We start from the raw sequence: 9243 nt of genomic DNA on the forward strand, positions 1-9243 counted from the left end.
CACCACTCACAAATACACTGCGGCTGAAATTTTACGGGACATTTGGTTCATATTTCACGCGGTCTGTGTTGACGTCTCCACAGCCTGTCTTTAGGGTCTCACTCACGCCCTGGGAGAGAGAGAGAGAGAGAGAGAGAGAGAGAGAGAGAGAGAGAGACCACACTCAAAACCATAGGAGAGGCAGAGAAAAACGGAGAATGAGAAATACGGGAAAAAAGAGAGATAGAGTCAGATAGAGGAAACAAGAGACATTAAATTAAGAGATAAAAAGAGAAATCATACAGTGAGTTAAGACCAATTTACACCTGAACTTTTTAAAGGTTGATTAGCTTTACATATAACCTGTATATTACTGTCACCACCTGTATGATACTGTCACCACCTGTATGATACTGTCACCACCTGTATGATACTGTCACCACCTGTATGATACTGTCACCACCTGTATGATACTGTCACCACCTGTATATTATTGTCACAGCTGATGTTGTTTACCTCTCACAGCTGATGTTTGTTTACCTCTCACAGCTGATGTATGTCTGTGACCTCCTCTCCTCAATTTCCCTTCATTTCTCCCTCCTCTTTCCACTCCTTCCTCCATCCCCTGTCTTCTTCTCTCATTTTCCTTCATCCTCTCTCCTCTCTCTCCTCCTCCTCCTCTCTCCTCTCCCTTCTCAACTTCCATACTCATAAATCCGGGTTACGACACGCTGTCTGGTTGTCCCGTTTCATATCCAAGCCTCAGAGGGGGTAAAAACAAGGGTGAATCGTCAGCATCGATACCAAATTTAACCCTCTCCCTTCCACCTCTCCCTTCCCATTTCCCCCTATCCCTTCCCTTCTTCCTATCTCCTCCCCTCCACCTCCTCTCCCTCTCCCCTCTCCCTCTCCCCTCCCTTATCCCCTCCCCTTCCCCCTCCCCCACCCTAGAAATATTATGATACTCTATTTCAAAACTTTTATTTATTTTCATATTTTCTGATTCTATGTATGGTAACTTTCTTAACATGGCAACTTAGTCCATGGCAACTTTATGAGGCTACTTTCTCTATGGCGATATCCCATGTAAAATCTTGGAGAGGATTACATTCGAACAGGCAGTGACATATTCTGGAGGTCTTTCTCGAGTTGACCTGAATATGTCTTGGTCAATGCGACACAAAACTAGATGTAAGATTCTTTTTAGTATCCCCTACTTTTTTTCCATTTTCTGTATTTTCTCATTTTCTTTGAAGTTTTCCCATGTTCTATCATGTATCCTATTTACAAAACATTTTCCTTAATTTCATGTTTTGCAATTTTCTCTTTTCTTATTTTCTTTATTAATACCTATTGTCCTGTTTTATTTGTTTCCCTTAGGTTACATTTCCCGTTTTCTTTAACATAACATATATTTTGTTTCCTATTTTCTTTGATATTTCCTACTTTTCTCTCCTGTTACATATATTTTAATGATTCTTATTTCCTCTACCATTCCCCAAAATATTTCCCTTACACATCTCATTTTCTTTAAACTTTTCCCATAAATCTCTTTCCACAACATCTCTTTCTCACATTTCCCATTTTTTTTGGTGTTTTCTCTTTATTCTGACACATTCCTCTCTTCTCTTAATCTTCTCATTTTCTCTTACACTTTCCGTTTTCTATGATGCTGAGGTAACTCCCTCTTAACTTTTTTTTTCCAGGCGAGAAATAGTTTTAGTAGGTAGTGTGGACTGGCGTTCTCTGATAGCCGGAGTAAGATGCATAATTTGTCAGCAAAGGTTTAGACTCGTGTGTGTGTGCGTGGGGGAGGGTTAGTTGGCAGGATGGTTGGGGTGATTGATTTGATGGTTGAATTGGTTGTTGGTTAATCATAAGAGACCACCTAGCTATGAGTAAGTACCCATCTTAAAAGCTAGGGGAGCATAGTCGGCCGAAGACATCACTGCCCATTCTACCTCTTTATATACCGAAGTCTTAGTATATTCAGTATGCTGTATCCGCACCGCCCCAAACACCCACTTTTTCCTGTGGTCCAGAACTGCCATAAGACGTGGGTAAGACTCTACAGGGAGGAAGGTCACTGGTTTAGGTAAAGAGGGAAATTATAGTACCTGGTAAGGCCTGTCAGATACACAGTGTGGTGGGCGAGTGTGTTGAACTCCGCGGCGTGTTGTTCTGTCGCTGAGGGCTGGGGCACCTGTGGTCTTGGGAGAGGGAGGAGGTGAGGAGGGGGGATGAGGGAGGAGGAGATGGTGAGGGGGGGGAGGAAGGAGAGTGAGGGAAGAAAGCTTATACAGGTCTTGGGAGTCGGAGAGAGAGAGAGAGAGAGAGAGAGAGAGAGAGAGAGAGAGAGAGAGAGAGAGAGAGAATCATCGTGTGACAGAAAGTGAGAGAAGATTGGAGGAAGGAGAGACAGAGGGAGGGAGGGAGAGAGGGAGTTATCGATTGACAGAGAGTGAGGGAAGGGTGGAATGGACGGAAGGAGGGATAGATTATGAGAATGAGGGGGACAGGAGAACCAGTGAGTGAAGGAAATTGAAAAGAGGAAGGGAGCGAACGAATGAAAGAGAGAAAGAGAGAGAGGGGAGGTTATGGAGCCAGAGACAGTCATATAAACAGACATAAATATAAAAACAGACATTCAAAGAGAGAGAGAGAGAGAGAGAGAGAAAACCACAGACAGACAAATAGACAGAAAGACCGTCAGACAGACAGAGCCATACAGTGACAGTACCCAGCTCACTACAGTAGCATCCACCTGTCAGTCCGCCTGTACCTTACATAGCCTGGGGGATGGATGGGGGGGGGGTACAACTCACTTCCTCTGGGTGTACACAACGTGACGACCCGCGGACCCGACGACCTCAGTGTCCTCCCGGTCTCCTCCCGTCTACTCCCACTGTTCTCCTCACCACTTGTCCTCCTAACCATTTGTCCTCCTAACCATGTGCCCTCCTGACCCAGATTCTCAAATTGGTCTTACGTTAAAGTAGTAGTTTGTTCCATTTTATCCACGTAATTAGCTATGTGATAACGCGTCTAACTGTCTCACTTTAGTTACGACACAAAGATGGATTCTCATAATGTTCGTGGTGAATTTTCTCTTAATGATTATTAAGAAAACGTATCTCAACTCACTGTAATAACGGTACAATATGATTTCTTAGGCTACGACCCGAAGATGCCTCTCTGTCTGTCTGTCTGTCTGCAATGGCGTCGAATTTGTACTGTGACTCGACCCTAATTACCAGTGTACTTACGACCCCACCCTGAATGTCTGTGACTCCATATTAAAAACATCGTACTCAAAGTGTTAAGACATCGTACTCAAAGGGTTAAGATATCGTACTCAAAAGGGGTTAAGACATCATACTCAAGGGGCTAAGATATCGTGCTCAAGGGGGTTAAGTCATTGTACTCAAGGGGTTAAGACATTGTACTCAAGGGGTTAAGACATCGTACTCAAGGGGTTAAGACATTGTATCAAGGGGTTAAGACATTGTACTCAAGGGGTTAAGACATCGTACTCAAGGGTTAAGTACAAAATACCCGTAATGCATCATTTATGAAGATCGCACAAAATCCTTTACCTCGCTCTAAAACCTCGTTAGAGTATGCACCAAAATCCTAATCTTTCCCGTAAAATTTACAATGCGTCCGTAAATATCATAGCAGAGGACGATGGTGTGTCACTGTAAAACGCGGAACTAACAGAAAATCACTGTAAAACAAATACAGTGGCCAACTGTATATTTTTTACAGTGAACCATTGTAATATTCACGGTAATTTTTTACAGTGTAACCTAACCCAACCTAACCTAACCCAACCTAACCTAACCTGACGATCCCCCAGTTAGCATTAGGGATAAAAATTTCCACTACATCAGTAACTCAAGTCGATTGGTGGAGAAAGTGGGGGAGAGAAAGAGGGGGGGAAGGAAGGAGGGAGGGAGGGAGGAGGGTACATCGCTACAGGAGTGGTGGAGAGAGGATGAATGAGGGAGGGGAAGGTCACAGCTCTCCACCACCAACACCACTTTGTCACCACCACCACCACCTTGTCACCCCTCCACACATCCTGAACTATATAAGGTGTCTGTCTTGTGAGAGCGGAGTGTCAAATCAGCAACATGATTTCCATTATGGCGACAGAGGATGCGGAAGAGAGAGGTGGCGCTATTTTCTGCCTTCCTTTCCAACTCTCTTTATCATCGTTTGTCGTCCTTGAGGAGTGGCAGGTCAGCTGATGCTGTCCACGCCTCTAAAGGTCATGGGAGGTGAGGTCTGACGCGTTCTGGCTTTTCGGAGTGATATTTTAACCTAACCTAACCTAATGTAACCTAACCTAACCTAATGTAACCTTAACCTCCCAACCCAATCTAACCTAACCTTTAACTATCTAACCTAACCAAACACCCGGGTATCGTTAAAATGGTTAATTACTCTTCAGATGAAATGTAAACTAGGGTGTGTAATCATCAGGTGATCCGTTGCCATAGAGACAGCAAATATACCTGTTGTCCACCTGTGTACGGACGGCAGCAGGGCACCAGTGTACACCTGAGTTAACATGACCGACACAAGAACTCAGAAAATAATCGTAAGTCATTATTTACGATACAAATATGGCGATCAATATGATGTCACCACTGTACTGAGACTGTAGAGAGAGAGAGAGAGAGAGAGAGAGAGAGAGAGAGAGAGAGAGAGAGAGATGGGTGGAGTTAACACACCAGCCACTTCACCCTCCACCTGTGTGACCTCACTTCCTCCACAGTTAGACCCTACACGTGGCCTCGGGTGAGAGTGAATGTGTGGGTGGTGAGTTCAGGGCCAGGCAAGGTCGTGTGGTGTGTAGCCGGACAGGACCATGTAAGGTGTGTGGTCCGGGCATAACCGTGGGTTGTGTGTGGGCGGGCAGAACCATGGGGTGGATGGGCGGCAAGGGCAGTAAGTTTTGTGTGTGTGTGTGTGTGTGTGTGTCATCAAAGTGTGGCGTTGTCATTAGAATGTTTTAATTACTTCCTATTCAGCGTAATTATTCTATTCACTTGATGTAATTGGACAGAGGAAAAGTTCACCTTCCACAGTCTTAGTGCAAGATGTTGACAATGAGAGAATGTTGAGGTAATGTTGAGGTAATGTTGTTAACACTGAGAGAATGTTGAGGTAATTATGTTTATACTGAGGGAATGTTGAGGTAATTATGTTTACTCTGAGAGAATGTTGAGGTAATTATGTTTATACTGAGAGAATGTTGAGGTAATTATGTTTACACTGAGAGAATGTTGAGGAAATGTTGAAGGAACTTGACCTATCTACACGTTTTGTTCACCTAACTTCTCGCTCTAACATTATTAAGGAACATTTTTAACGTTTGTGTAATAATAATAATAATAATAATAATAATAATAATAATAATAATAATAATAATAATAATACACCAGAAATTTGTCCTCCAACTTATTTCACCAGATGATTAGACACCCAAATACTAAACCTAACCTAACCACCCAAGGTAGCGTAAAATTAATTAATCATCAGGTGAAATAAGGATGCCTAATCTTCAGGTGATACAATAATAGTAATGATAATAATGGCAACATAATTCCCGGGCAGTGCGGATACAGCACACTGAATGCCAAGAGGTCGGTGTACAAGGAGGCAGTGTGGGCGGCGCTACACACGACCGCCCTTACTTTCTCGACTGAATAATTAGGTTCCTATTCAGATCCGAGTAAGACCTCAGGTGACTCGTGGGCGAAGCAGTGGCCCTTGGGAGTGATGTATGTATCCAGTGGATGTATAGACCAATGCCACTCAGGTGCAGTGTGTGTGTGTATGTGTGTGTGTGCGTGCGTGTGCGTGCGTGCGTGTGCGTGCGTGCGTGAGAGAGGTGGTCCAGCATGATGGAAGCTCTGCCGGTCTGAGGCTCCGCCCACTTGTTGCTAGCCGGAGGCAAGAGGACAGTCTCTTGTTACTGTTGGCTCTGTTTCTGTTGTCTCTTTTGCCGTTGTCTGGTGGTGCTGCTGTTGTTGTTACTGTTGTCTGTTACTGTTCTGTTGTCTTTGTTGATGTTGTATAACGTTGGTCTCACTTCAGTTCCTGCTAATGTTGATGTGTGGTGGTGGTGGTGGTATGTGGGGTGATGGTGGTTTCGGGAAGGTAGTAAATTAGCAGTATCTGTGTGTGTGTATCTTTCTATTCGTCCGTTGCCTGTCTTTCTGTTGCCTGCATGTCTGTCTGTCTGTCTATCTGTGTGTGTGTGTGTGTGTGTGTGTGTGTCTTATTGCGCGTCATCTCCCCTTTACTTTCTGCCTGCAGGGTTGATGCCGACACGGTTCCTGCGACTGTCACAAAACAAACAATGCTATCCTCTCGTGTTCCTCGTGACGTCACTCTTTGTTGACATTATCTGCTGGGCGAATTGACGCCATGTTTGTTCCTTCCCTCCCCCGGAAACATCAACACTCTTCGTCTTGTTTACCAATATCTGGCCATAAGATAACAACAACACATTCTCAATATCTTAGGAGGTTTTTATTTCACATTTAATTGAATGATTGAATGTAAAATCGTGGTAATAAAAAGTCGTCGTGAGCTTGGAGTTACAGATTTGAGAACCCACATTAAAAGCGAATGTGCAAGCCACTCACCAGAAGGGATATCCTCGTTGACCTCAGTAGTTGTTGATGACTTTAATTCCTCGTCGTAATGTTGCCAATACAGACATCACTTGGCTGCTTCGTATGATCGTCTGAGATTAAATTTAGCCATATTATTAAAGGTTGTTGATAGATGTTTCCTATTGCTTTCTATATGAGTCTTCTTTACCACATCTACTTGTTATCTTAGCACTTTCTTCTCACTTTCTTCCCACTTTCTCTAACCGTCCACCACTCCTCCCCTTACTTGTTATTTTGGCACTTCTAACTTTCTTCTCACTTTCTCTTCACTTTCTCATCACTTTCTCTTCACTTTCTACACTCACTGTCCACCACTCCCTTCCCTTGTTATGTTCACCCTTCTGTCGCTGAGGTTTGGGCCCCCTTAATCCACCCCTGGCAGCATAGAGCCCAGAGGAGAGAGGTTAGGTTAGGTTAAGTCGGTGATGAATATATATTATGATAGATGGTTAGAGAGAGAGAGAGAGAGAGAGTAGTGTAAGAGAAGGAGAGTAGAATTAGAATAGAAAGGAAGAAAAATAAAGAAAGTGAGAAAATTTTGAAATATTTTTACTCACCCAGCACCACAAGTCGTTCTCTCTCTCTCTCTCAGTTTTGCGAAGGTCAGATCAGGTTAGGTTAGGGAAGATAGTTTTTTGGGGTTAGGTTAGGTTAAGCTCTAGGTTAATTTATAGTAAGTTAGGTTAGGTTAATCTTCAGGTGAAATAAATGATCAATATGTCTCTGTTTACCGATAGTTTGATCAGTTAATTGTTTTGTGTTTCTTTGGGTTAAAATATCAATGTTTTTGTGAAGGTTCTAGTGGACGTTGTGTTTTGGCAAGGTCACCGTCCATGTGTTTGTTCTATGTTCGTTCGGCTAACTTGTCGAACAAAAAAAAAACACTATTGGGAGACTGTGTCATGTTTTTGTTACGATGACAAACAAACATTATAACTTTTGTGTTGTTGTTTTGTTACGATATGTTGAATTAAAGAGAGTTGTGTTTTTGTTGATGATGTCCAGTTGAACAAAAGCAAAAGGGTGGTTGGTGTTATCTTATGGAAATGGCTTTGTTTGTGAGGTTGAGTTATTTTGTTTGTTTGTTTGCATAGTTTGTATGTTTTATAGACAGTTTTGATGTTTATTTGTTAATTTTGTTTTGGGTAGTTTGATGATAATAATAAAAAATAACAATAAAAATAATAATAATACTTATGATAATAATAATAATAATAATAATAATAATAATAATAGTAATAATAATAATAACAACAACAACAATAATTATAATAATATGATAACATCAATAATAATAATAATAATAATATTAATAATAATAATAATAGTAATAATAATAATAATAATAATAATAATGAAGCAAATAAAGAAAATCCATAAATTCTAAATAATGATAAAGAGCAAATATAATGATGATGACGATGATGAAATTCAGCGAACAGGATCTGAACATTTAAATGACTGACAGGAACTGAATTGTGTGTGTGTGTGTGTGTGTGTGTGTGTGTGTGTGACGTGGCAGGCAGGTTCCACTATTCAGGCTTGTGACGTCAGCCTCTGAGAGAAGCGGATGCTGAAACACACACACACACACACACACACACACACACACACACACACACACACACACACACACACACAATCTCTGTGGGTGGAGGTGTCACCACTCCGGCATAGTATTGTTGTCATTATTGGCCAGGTATTGTTGTCATTATTGGCCAGGTATTGTTGTCATTATTGGCCAGGTATTGTTGTCATTATTGGCCAGGTATTGTTGTCATTATTGGCCAGGTATTGTCATTATTGGCCAGGTATTGTTGTCATTATTGGCCAGGTATTGTTGTCATTATTGGCCAGGTATTGTTGTCATTATTGGCCAGGTATTGTTGTCATTATTGGCCAGGTATTGTTGTCATTATTAGCCAGGTATTGCTGTCATTTTTGGCCAGGTATTGTCATTATTGGCCAGGTATTATCATTATTGGAGGTATTGTCATTTTTGGCCAGGTATTAAAGTAAACGACCCGTGAAAATATCTATTAAAGGCTTATGCACTTTACCACTTCTTATATTTTAGCGCGAAAATAAACACCCGGTAAATTATTTTTGTGTTTCTCCACAATTTAATTACCTTTTGTGTCTGTCTGTCGCTTTAGAAGTATTTTTAATCATTCGTAATCCCGTGTACAAGTTTTTATCTTTTATCATCTGTATTTTATTGACACACACACACACACTAAATGAAATCGTCTCAAAAGTTCTGTCTAAATTTTAACGCCTATTGGAGAATCTGTTTACGTAAAATACCTCAGCCATCTTTTCTCCCTCCCTCTCACCCCCTCTCCCCTCTCCCCCACTCTCCCTCTCCCCTCTCCCTCTCCCCCCTCTCCCTCTCACCCCCTCTCCTCTCCCCCTCTCTCCTCTCCCCCTCTCCCTCTAACTCAAAGTATTGACACCTTTGCGGTGCTCCTCCAAGCGTTACGATGTGGAGTAATCGACTCCCAGGTGAGTGGGTCGATTGGGCACCTTTCAGGTTTGTTTAAGACAATGGGAGGGAGGTGAAGTTATAATA

This window comes from Homarus americanus, unplaced genomic scaffold (assembly GCF_018991925.1).
Source record: "Homarus americanus isolate GMGI-L3 unplaced genomic scaffold, GMGI_Hamer_2.0 scaffold22266, whole genome shotgun sequence".
NCBI lineage: Eukaryota > Metazoa > Arthropoda > Malacostraca > Decapoda > Nephropidae > Homarus > Homarus americanus.